Source organism: Solanum lycopersicum, chromosome 11 (genome assembly GCF_036512215.1).
Source record: "Solanum lycopersicum chromosome 11, SLM_r2.1".
NCBI classification, from domain to species: domain Eukaryota; kingdom Viridiplantae; phylum Streptophyta; class Magnoliopsida; order Solanales; family Solanaceae; genus Solanum; species Solanum lycopersicum.
The window spans coordinates 45,971,175-45,984,307 of NC_090810.1; the positions used below are offsets into that span (position 1 = coordinate 45,971,175).

The window sequence follows — 13,133 nt, forward strand, 5'->3', positions numbered from 1 at the left end:
TAATACTTGTACAATTAATTAATTAGGGACATTGTCATAACAAATAAAGACTATGTTAGATAATTATGCAACTACAATGGAAATGACAATCATATTAAAGTTTTCTTTTGACATAGTTACTGTTCAAGATGTGGTTCGATATTGTTACTGTTATGCATTTGATTTATGAGAAATAGAACATGCAATTATAGGGGATAGGCTGCAATACATTTTATAAGGTTGTTTTAATGTCAAGTAGTTAATGTTTTAAAGTCACATTTGTTCTTTATTGGATTCATCAGGTTTGTAGCCTGTTTGGCAGGAAAACTATAACAACAAAAGCCAATTCAATTTAAGAGGCTTTGCAATTTTCTGATGTTAGGTAGTGCTGCTATAAGCCCTCAAAATTCAAGTATTCAATGATTCTATTCATGTTTCTACGAATTTTTTTTATATAGTATTGTTGGGATAAGCAGTGTTTTGATAAATGGCGAAATGCATGGAACACGTAGGCAAAGTCATCTCAAGAGATTTTTCAAGAAGGACTTCTATTTTATAAAAGAGTTTCATTGCAAAGAGAACTGTAAATAAAATAAACTTATGGAACAAAACAAGAGTCAGTGAAGTAGTAGAATACTTAGAAAACTAAACCATATAAAGGAGAAGATGTGTCCTTTATACTTACGCACTTACATTGCAAAAATATTGAGACATTGATTTGTGAAGTGCTGCAGATCAAAACATATAGAAGAACCGATCTAGGAAGTTTTCTTACTATTTATTATTTTTATATTTTACTAATCAGTGATTTGTAAACTAAGTTTAGGATCTTAGTCTTCATGTTGAGGGTAACTCGAAGACACTGGGAACACATACCTTGAAGGTGTGCGGTAGAGTTGAGATTAAGTATTCATTAGGTTAAGATAAACTCTGGTAATATCGTTTGTTGGATGATGCTCATACGTATTTGGTAAAGTTTGGGTAAATTCTGTTAAGCCGGATTTTTAACGTAAAAATCATTTTCTTACTTTACAGTCCTTACATCTTCAAGAAACATGTTAGACAATTTGGTTCACATAAGTGGAGTATGATAAGTATAAATTAATCTATGTCGTGTAGACTAACAAAGTATCATCTACTTCATAGGAATGTTTGTATTTTTAACTTTTTATTAGGTTGTTTTGTTGATGAGATTATTTAGCCATTTTAAATTTATGATATGTAGATTATCAAGTTGTGTCTTTAAAGACCTTTTATGCTTCACAAAATCAATGAGAGCCTTCTTTTGTTGCACCATATTTTTGAAAAAACAAAGAGTATATCAGAGGAAATATGTCTGCGCCGAGCACGCGGCCAAGTAGCTTGTTATTGTTTTAAGTTAACATGAAGAATGTTTCTTTACATTTATATAATGTTTTTAAAAAACTTTTTTTCATATGAAAAAATATACTTACTATGTTTGGGATCATATCCTACTCCGCTGCTCAAGACTTCAGTGGATCAACTATATTACATAAATTAATTCCTAATTTTGATATCACATAATTACATAAGTAAACAATTTTTATTGTATCGGCCCGGCCCAAAACCTCGTTAAGTAATCTTTACGGTGCTTCCTCTATCCATACCAATGAAAGCATTATATCCACCGAAAAAAGTTGTTAGGCATATTTATTTCCGTGAAACAAAATTCATACAATCTGCATTCCATAAGAATAAGTTGTATAATAAAGAATACTTGTATATGTAATAATTATTTTATAAATCAACAAGTTGATCCATCATGTGCACTTTTTTAATGTAAAATGTGAGTTTATTCACCTCCACAATGTGACTATTTCCTTGAGATATGATTGCCTCTTTTATTGAATCTGCTAACTTTATGGGACCTAATGTTTCGGAGAAGGGGGTATTTATTAATGGAAACGTAATGATATAGATTTACAATCTAAGTCACTTACAGTTTATCATAAGCATGTCTTCATATTTATCCCATCCTTTCAAGTCATATAAAGTTTTTGTTAGTTTTACTTCTAAATAAAGCTTTTCATATGCTTGTTGATTACTCGTAAATAGTAAACAACAATGGGTCAAGTTAATGCTCTTGCAATTGAGCAACCCCTATCTATGGTTGTCTATGAAGCTGGAAAATAGGATCCTAATTCTATTACCAGTTTCTCCTGAAGTCGATAGTTGTTATTCCACTGAACATCTCAAACTGCGATGGCATGAATACATTTTGGGAGGAAGGTAGAATAATGTAAATGTTAATGTGCAAAAATGCTACATCACATAGACAACAAACATTATTTCCATGTTATTTGATAGACTTATTTAGTCTATTGATGTCATAAACAACATTCAGGCAAAGTTGAATTAATACCAATATATATTATTGTAATGTCCTATCAATTTCATAATCTGTGAAAGACACGAATAGGCAATGCCCCATCAATATGAAGATTAATCATTGTTCTATAGTGGAAAGTCTTCTTGTCATCACTCAACCTTAAAACGGAGTAACGTAACAACAATGCAAATAATATTTACATTTGTCTATAGGCAAACTCCTTCCCCAAGAAGATCCTTGGCCTTCCTGTTTTATCAACAACAGAATAGGCTTACCTAGTCATAATAAGACACTATACAAGCACTAGAAAAATTACATATGGTATCACGTTCAAGGCTCTAAGAAATGATAATTAAAGCTAATAAAGTTCTTTTACAAACCTGGAAAGCTGTAAATTTGAATGGGTTCTCAAGCTTGAAGAAACCATCTCCATAAATCCATCTATCGAGATTATATCGTTATGCTTAATCGCCCCATATAAATTTCATTCTTCCCATTGCATATGAATGGTAAGCCAGTATGTCCCCTTTGTTCACATTGAGTCCATCTGGTAAGGTGTCATTCGAAATACATGGTTTTCCATTTGCTGTAAGAAGAAAAACAAAAATAACAACTTTAAAGTAAGAATCTACTTGCCCGTTGATGTATACAATTAAGGAAACCATAGGAAATAAGGTATGGAGACTAAGAGTCTCAATTAGTGTTTCATGAAGATATTGCATGTTTTCAAAGGAATATTCACTCACATTAGCAGCAAAATTGATTATATCTTTTGCATCTTATTTCTCATTTATTGCTTCTTTAATCTTTTTTTTTGGATTCATCAATTCCTTGTGACATAGTTGTATTGCACGATTTAGAGTATCAAAAACAGAAAACATTTCTTAAATGTCTATAGTTCTTTATTTATAAAAGTGGTCCCTCAAAACAATAAACAATATCCTATTGAAGCGGTTCCATAGGCACCCTAGGACACTTGAACTCTATGCTTTGATACAAAGTTTTTCAATACCCGAACCTACACCCTTGACGTGTCGACACTCGAGAACAATTCCTATGCCTATACCGAACCCTCATCCTTGATTACTACAAGTAGAAAGCTAACTTAAGCAACCATAAGCATCAAATTGAAAGGAACATCTAAAAATGGTTTACTGAATCTCAAAACATAGTAAAATATACTTAGTATGAAACATATGTTTTAAATAAAATATATTTAATAAAAAAAACTCTACAAAACTATTTACTACAAAACTACTAATCTATACAAGGATGAGTGATGGGATAGGACGCGCGACTCCTCAAGAGAACTACTAGTAAAAGCATATTAAAATTGGAGTCCTCCAAAAGCAACATAGTTTTAATCAAAACCTGGCAATCATAAAAAGTGATCTCAATGGACTATTTTTGAGAATCCTAACAACCAATATCTGCAATAAATAATAATGATCTCAGTGTACGAGTATGTAGTATTGTTGAATAACAAATAAATGAAGGAAAGGACTACAATAGATAATAATGTACTCAACCTGAATGTAAAGAAATAAATGATTTAAATCATTTAAAGCTTTATAAAATACTTTCTCATCTCCAAAATCAACGTAATAAGTGATATATAAAAATACACTTCAATTCATAATATACTTTACTTGTAGGGAGTTTCTCTAACTGACAACAATTTATGAGCCTTACAATGATACAATGTCCCTCCACAAGTTCCAAGAGCCCAACCTATATCTCGTCAGGGGTATAAGATGATATCGTGACTATATATCCAACTATATGCCTTCTCAAAGGATGTGAAGAGTCAAATTGTAACGCATGAGAACTCAAAATGAAGAACTTCTAGTTTTCAGAAGAAGAGGTGCCTTTACCGGCGGAACCACCCACAGAGCGTAGGTATAATCACGGACCCTAGGTGGCGTTTCGTTGTTACGGACAAAATATTGATGGTTTCTGATCACTCCCACGATCGACCAAGATATTCCTTTGATGGAACTACGGACAACAGATATAACTGTAGGTGAGGATCATAAACCAATTTGAAGAATTTGGTTATTGGTTTATCATTAAATGATCATTCTTTTTGCACAAAATGACATAGGTGGCGCATCACCTATCAAATTAAACATAATTAAATCCTCTTTCTAACTCCCCCAAGTTTGCTGAAATCCATGCTCCAAAGTAAAAAAGTTATGCTCGTTTTAGTGAAGCCCTGTCAGGCGTAGCACCAACCGCTACTGCGCACTCTGGTTTGTGGTCCAAACAATGCTCCGTATGCCCCTCCATGGATGGCATGTACAACTTTTTAAGTTAGGGTCATGCATGTATTTTTCGTAGCCGTTGGGGCCCTTAAACAACGTTGTCTAATGCTTGAACTACGTTGTTCTACAGAATATAAGCATAATAACTTAGCTTGATTTGTGAAAAATCATAAAAACATGGAGCAAAAAGAAGAAGAAAAGTCCACCAAACCTCCCACAAACAAGAAACAATGTTTTTAAATTTCAACACAGAAACTTAAAGGATTTCTCCTTAAATTTCATCATTGGTTATGTGGGATTTCATTAGTGGATTCTTTTCATCCATTAGATCCCTAGAATTCAGCCAGTTTCTTGATTTTCCATATCTTCTTTAGACTTAGTATTTATAAAAAACCATGGGTAATTACTATGATTTTTCTGTTGTAGTATGATGAGTACGATATTTGGAATACTTTAGGACTTTGTATTATTAGTATTAATGTCTTCAAATGCGTATTTTGTGCTAAAAACTGATGTTAAATGTTCATTTAAAGATATGAAGGATCAAAAGCAAGGTAAGGACATAACCGGACAAAAAGGAACTAAAGAGTCAAAAAAGTTATGAGAACGCAATCCTGGAGATTGCAAAGATGACTTGGCTCACCATTGAGTGGCTTATCATGTCGCCTAAAGTTCCAGTATTCCATATAGAGAGAAGAACCAAGTTGGTGGAAGAAACTGTCAGCCAGCACATCACCAATCAATTCAATGATAACAAATCGTATCACCCAAAGTTACAAGACTTAAGACACTGAAGGCCAATGCAAAGTGGAGATGAAAGAGGAAGCTCGATGGATCACCGATTGGTTTGGCGTGGCTCTACTTAGTCTATTCAGTGGACTTTGAGGCTTAATTTTGGGAAATTATAATTTGGATTTGAAATGTAGTTTTGAGGAGTTTTCTCGCAGATATTACCGTTCCCATTATAGACATAAAGTTTTCTCTTGATTTTTTATATCATGTTGTTTAATTTTTGAGGATTTGAAAAGTGAGACTTGAAATTTCATTATTGGAAATCATTGTAAAGGCTTGGAGACTCTTACCCACATCATGGATAATGAATTCGGTATCCATTTCTCTAATTTTATGACGTATAGGTAAAACTTCAATTCTGGGGGTGTGATATTTATTTGTCGAATTATTGTATGGGTATTTTTATTTGATGATGAAATTGTTGTTTAAATCTTTGTTTAATCATTAGCGGAGTTGTAATTTATGAATTTTAAATGCAAATGCAAATGCAATTCTAATATTGAGTTCTTATGTTGTTGGAGAAATATATTTAAGGCCCAAAGCATTTGGTTAATGATTTGTGGGTATTGAGTTTACATGGGTTTAGCTCGAGAGAGTGGATATTAAATCCAATCAAATCCATCTACCTCGAGAGAATGAATCTTTTAAGATTTCGGGCTAGTTATCTTATTAATATTGTTGTTGTTCGAATGAATTTCCTGAACTGTTATCATTTTTCCAGTTAAATCTATTGCACTTTAAGTCCATCCTACCCACAATGTTTCAGAAAATCATCTTTAGATTTAAATTACTCGTATAGCATAATTAGCCTACAATCGATCACATCCCAACAACTTGTAAGACCCCCCATAATGAGTTAAGGTGTCTAGAGACTCACATGTGCCAAGAAGATTGTTAATATACTAATTAAGTGTTTTAAAGTATTCGTGATTTATTTGAAGTCATTTGGAAGTCAAACGTCCATAAACATCCAAGACGTTTGAAAGTTAACCCTTGGACCTATTTGAGTGTGCCTAACATGTTTCGAGGTGTTGAGTTTTTTGTTTGATGATCAAACTGATATTAAGGTCCTTGGCATTTATATGAGTGTGTTTACATTTGAAATGTCTGGGAAAAACTCCCTAAGGACCAACCAATGGGTCTTTGAGAAGGACCCAACTTGTGGACAAAAGCTGTCCCAAGTTGGCAGCTTACTGCCTTAGTGTTCATGGACGACTTCACGGCCAGTGAAGTGGACCACGTTCCGCGAATTTGGTCGTGGAACTTCCTAGACAGTTGTGGGCTTGTAAAGTCTAGTTATCCACTTCTCCAAGGACCACAGACCGTGATAAGGGTCGTGAACCACCTTCACGGACCGTGAAGGTGGCCATGGTCCCAAGGCGAGCTGGTCAAGATTTATTTTCCAAATAAATTCCATTCGATGATTTATTAATTGGGGTTGATTTTAAATGGTTTTTGAATTAAATATAAATAGTTTAAGGTCTTTTAATAAGTCATAAACCCATTATTTTCAAAACCCCAAATAAAAACCCCAAGTTTTTCTCTCTAACCCAACGAAGAAGAAGGCAGCCATGGAAGTTGGAGAAGAAGGTTTTTGTCCTGAAATTTCGTTGTATTTGATTCATTTAGAAGGTATGTTAATCCTTCATCTTTATATATCCATTCATCTAGAAAGTTCCTTCAAAGGTTTTCAAACAGCATTCATGATCATACTCTGTATCTTTCAATCTAGCCATGAGTTCTTTCTCAAGTTGATTTCCAAACCATGCTTATGATAAATTTATTTTTATGTACTTAATTTAAAGTGAATTTCATTCAAATATCACGATGAACCCATGTTCCCTCCAATTCTTAAATTAGCCTATATTATGGGCATTGTGATCTTGACTTTATGTTGATTGAATTATGATCCTAGCATGTTGAATTGCCTATATCTACTGCCAATTATGTATATTGATAGTGAATTATGTTAAATATATCCACGTGGATAAATGTTAGAGGATTGGTAAGCATTGACCTATGTTTTTCCATCTTCTATTAATTGTTAATGTGGATCACCTGATATGATCTCGATTCAATGGCAATTTAAGTATGATTTCCTTTATTTTATGTTGTCTTTAGATTCTGACCTATATTTTATTATTGATTAATTATGAGTATTGATCATGGATGATCAAAGAAAAGGATATTTGGTAAGGTTGCTATACTCATTTACTTGGCCTTGTATGACATTTTGTGGTATGATGCACTTATGGTGGCGGTGTTTACTTCATGTGGATCTGTTTATGTGTGGATTATGTCCTTGATTTATTATATACGAATGTGTGGTTATGATGATCACACTATGTGAAGTGTATGCCTTGTCTTCTATTCTAGTTGTGATCTAGGTTGTATGGCTATTGTATAAGCATGTGTATTACTATGTTAGGGATAGGTTAGGTGCTTACATTGATTACTTGTGATGGTTTATGTCCCCTTACCTATGTAACCCAATGTGAATGTGTCAATAACTAAGGTTTGGAGTCTTAAGTGTAATATGAAGTTAGCTTGTCTCCTATGCTAAATTGTGTTGTATGGTGTATGCTTGGTTGTGCATTGTGGTCCCAAGAGGGTGTATGCCTCAATATGTTGATTGATAGACATTAGGTGATCACGTTGACCAATGTACATACACCCACACTTTCATGCATGTTACAAGGTAGTATAGGTTCATTGTGTCTAATGAAAGGTTGATCTCATATTCATTAATGTCTACTACTATGCATGCAAGGTATATGTCAATGAAGCCTGTTATGTATTCCCTTAACTAGGATGACTTTATAGGATTACTAGTATCGACAAGGGTATGAGACCTTGTCTATGCATTTCACATATGTTCCTGGATAGGATAGTTCCGAGGTTTGGTTTTCTTTTTACATGAATATGAATGCAGGATTATGTTAATGTATGAACATGTGTGGCCTAAGGGTATTTATGTGAAAATGTTTGCTCACATATATGTATGCACACACACAAACGTATGTTGATCTAGTCAATACAGGAGTGCTTGATAGGTGTTGCCAAGAGTATTCTACAACTAGATGGTGCTTGAATATGCTATGTCCATGTAAAAGGGTTTCTCACATGACTTAGGTTGATGAACTCTCATCTATAACATATGAGCTAAGCATATGCGGGGTTAAATCTCATGAGCCCACATTTTATAAAGTAATGATAATAATGACTTTTCAATAAAGGGAAGTCATGTTAGCAAAGAGTGAACATGACAATGAGAGGTGTTGGATTCCCTTGGAGGAAGATTCACAATTGGGTTCTCATAAGGTGTTGACTTCCCTCGGTGGAAAATTCACCTATGGTTCCCCATGGGGTGTTGACTTCCCTTTGAGGAAGATTAACTCATGGATTCTAATTGGATGAGGACTCCAATGCCTATGGGCATGGAGAGGGTCCAATTCATATCTTTAGTTCCATAAAGTATGCTTTCCCCATAGGATCTAGCAAGTTATTTCACCTAATATGCTAGCATGTGATAGTGTTCTACTTTGGCTAATTAGAGCACCTTCCCTTGGTGAAAGGCTCTAAAACACCAAATCTCATGTTTAGCACCCATGTTATTAAAGTCGGTTAAGGCTAATGTTTCCCTAAAGTAAAATGGACAACGGAAGTAAAGTAAGGACCCTAACTCGGATAACCTAAGGGAAGTTGCTTAGTGTAGGTGGGTGTATGAGACTTCACCTATGAATTGCACAATTAACTCTTGAAGGGAGTTCTAGGAACGTGATCTAATGTATATGACTATGTTTATGTTTCTTATGCATGACATTGTAGTGTTATCTACTTGTTGTGATGATATGCATGGTATGAGTCCTAATGGGTCCATGTTAGGTGGTCTCTTCTTATATGCATAATGTTATTCATATTGACTATATGTTGAAGTTCTTGGAATGTATCAAGATTTCTATACTTGTCTTGTTCATGTATGGAGTGAATGGTATGCTTGTAGTATCTCTGTAGTTTTACTTATTATGTGTGAGGTTATGGGACTTCACATGTACATTGCACTAGTAGACTTAAATTGAGGTTATAAGTAGTGTTCTGTGATGCTTAATGAAGTGAAGTCCAAGTATGCGTTGTTTACTATTTTTTGGAATGATGTTATTGGTCGTCTGACTCTCATGATGTCTTGGGTTAAGTCTTATATGAGGGGTATGTATTATGTTGAGTTTTATGTAAAGTTGTGCTATCATGATATATTATACCGCTATGTATATGTATATGTTTTGTAAGTAATGAGGGTGCATGTATGATTACATTGTGGTCTTAAGGTGATACTTGAGGGTGGATTGTGTAATTGGACATTTTCTATGCATTGCACCATGTATCACTAGAGGATTACTTGGGAAGTCAGGGAGTTAATTAAGAAATCTCACTGTAAAGATATAGTAGTTACTGTAAAGTTGTGACTAACATGATTTAAATGAAATGTGTGGTTTTATATGATGTTTGACCTTTGAATATGCCTATATGAAGTACGTGAATTGTATAATTCTTATTGTATCAAAGTTTTATAATTTTTTCACAAAAAGGCTTAATGCATGGTTTCAAGTAAAATGTCCCTTTGAAATGCATGTTTTTGCATGTTTGCCATACTTAATGCATTTTTGTACTAACTCCATTCTTTCTCACCTTTTTTACACAAAGTGTAGGTTAGATACTTAAAGGATGTCCCTAAGGTGAAGGGCTTGATATGTGTTTTCCAAGCTCAAAGAAAGGGATCCTTATATTTCAAAGGATTCCCCACATTATGTTTAAGTAAAGTCATGCAATAATTTAGTTAATCTTTTACATTATAAGGGTCGTGTCCCTAATATACTCTAAGGATGTTTGGTCTAAGATGGCAAAGAGACATGGAGTCTAACTATGTAAATATGATATTTTATATATATAATGGAGGTGATGTTCTAGCATATGATGTGCTATGAAAGTCTTAATTTTTTTACTAATTTACCTATGACAATGCGATGAATGATAACTATGGGCTTGTATAAGACCTCTAAGAGGTCAAATATGTCATGTTACTTCTAAGGGGTGCTCCGGGTTGTGACACAACTCCTCTCCATATTGTTATTTTCCCCTTGTTTTATTTTTTGTTTCAGCTAATTATTGCAAAATTAATCCATACATCTGACATTCTTTTCAAACATTTAGATTTATTTTTATCTTTTTGATTAAATAATTCCTCTATCCAATTAAATAACATTTGTACTTTCAAATTGAATGTTAGACATGTACCACTCCATGTGGGTTCGACCTAAACTCTTTGTTGGATTTTATACTAATTAACGATTATTTACACCTAGAATTTGATGAGATATGTTTGAAATGTCTAATAAAAATGGTCTCTTTACAGGGGAATGGTGTTGTTTGAAATTATTTTTTGGCGTACATTATATTTATTCCTTATTGTTTGGCGTACATTAATTTGTTAAGTACTTTACTAAAGAAGCGAATGTGAACCCCGGAGATTTATCCCAGTGTTATGTCATCAATGAATTTTGTCATATCCTTGTCAAATAATTCTTCTAATCGCCAATTTCTTAGTTTCAAAAAATAAACCGTTGCTTATTCCTGACAAGGTTTCTCGTAATTTCTTACTCTTAATAGACTCAAAATTACTCAAAATTTCGAAATCATTGAGTAGCACAATTTCTTGGGGCAAGCCTCGCTCTTGTTACTCTTTAGGGAAGGGTTTGTTCATGAAAGCAACCAACTTCTTCACATAATCCAACGTGTCCTCCTTCAAATCATCGCAAATAAAGAAGAAGACTCTCTCGGATCTCTCAACGCTTGCTTTCCAGTATGCCAATATGTGATCCCAATAAGGTCCATATGCAGATTTTCCTACTTACAAACCCCTTAAATGCTTGATCAAGTGATAGTAGCGATACTTTAGTACTTATTTAGCTTTGATCTTTTGTGTGAAATTCCACTAAGAAACAAATGTACTTTTTGGTTCTCTACATATGTAAATGATCATGAAATTATCTTATCCTAATTTAGATTTTGGTAATAGTGTGTAAGGTAGATGAGTGGATAACAATGGCAACTCCTTGTTTACAAATTTAGGATTGGAGAGAAAAATAAATTCCAAGAAAGGTATGCATGCATGGGGTAACTTATTGAGTATATAGCTCTTTGTATAATCTTAAGGATTAATCATAATGGAAAAGGTTAAGTCTTTAAGCCAAGTGGCGCTTGTTTTTGGAACAGTGCAAAGAAAAATAACAGAGGGTTGGGATTAGAAATTTTGTTCCATACATAGAGCTGATTCAAAGAGAGATAAATTGTTCCAAAAGGCTTCATATTGTGAGATATCAAAATTAGGTTAATTAGACTCTCGTTTGCAAAGTGTTGATATCACCTCTTTGTATTGTTTGCTTGTTTCATTGAAAATTTCTAATCCATAATTCTGAGATAACCAAATATTTCTTGAAGGGAAAGTGAAGGAACTCATTTTTTCGAGAGTGTGAAAATGATGAAAAAAGAAGGGACCAACTTTCCTTTTGATATACAGAGGAAAATTTTCTTAGAATATTGCAAATGGTCCATCTAATACTTAGATAATTAATCAATTAGGTTCCATGTCATGAAAACTAAATACTAAGTTAGATAATCATGGAACTATCATAGAAATGACAATTATATTAAAGTTTACTTTTGACTTAGTTACTGTTCAAGATCTTGTTAGATATTGTTATTGTTATGCATGTGACTTTTGAGAAATAGAACATGCACTTATTGGGGATCTTCTGCAATGTATTTTATGAGGTTTTTCAGTGTCAACTATTCAATGATCTGAAGTCATATTTGTTGTTTATAGGTATTATCTGCAGTATAGCGTGTTTGGCAGGAAAATACAGCAACAAAAGCCAATTCAATTTAAGAGGCCTTGCAATTTTCTGATGTTAGGTAGCTGCTGCTATAATCCCTCAAAATTCGATATTCAGTGATTCTAGCAATATTTATGCAAAATCTTTTATTTATTATGTTGGGATAAGCATTGTTATGATAAATGACGAAATGCATGGAACGCGTTGGCAAAGTCATTTTAGGAGAAAGATTTTCAAGAAAGACTTCTATTTAATAAAGGAGTTTCTTTGCAAGAAGATTTTTAAATAAAATAAACTTATGGAACAAAAGAAGTGTTAGTGAAGGAGTAGAAGACTTCACAATGCAAAAACGTCAAAAAGAGAAGAGGTGTCCATTATACTTAGACACTTACCTAGCAAAAAAATTGAGAGATTGATTTCTGATGTGCTTCTGATCAAAGCATACATAAAAATAGATCTAGGAAGTTTTCTTAGTATTTGTTACTTTTATATTTTCTTGACCTCTAGTCTATAAACAAAGTTTAGAATCATAGCCTTCATGTTGAGGGCAACTCGAAGACATTGGGAATACATACATTGGAGGTGTGTGGTAGTATTGAGATTAAGTAGTTAATCATTCGGTTAATATAAAATTTTATAATATCATATGTTGGATGAGGCTCGTAGTTATTTAGAGAAGTTGGCGTAAATTCTGTTCAGTTGGGTGTTTCCACATAGAAATCATTTTCTTACTTTACAATCTTTACATCTTCTTGAAACACGTTAGGCAATTTGGTTCACTTAAGTAATGTCTAATAAACGTAAAACGATCTAGGTCGTGTAGAGTAACAAGTGTCATCTACAATATGGCCATGTTTG

At 33.5% G+C, this 13,133-nt stretch overlaps 1 pseudogene; it reads right to left on the reverse strand.

Annotated features, from left to right (window-relative positions):
* Positions 1-2,393: 2,393 nt before the first annotated feature.
* LOC109118905 (cytochrome P450 704C1-like) overlaps positions 2,394-13,133 on the reverse strand; it is a 43,747-nt pseudogene continuing 33,007 nt past the window's right edge.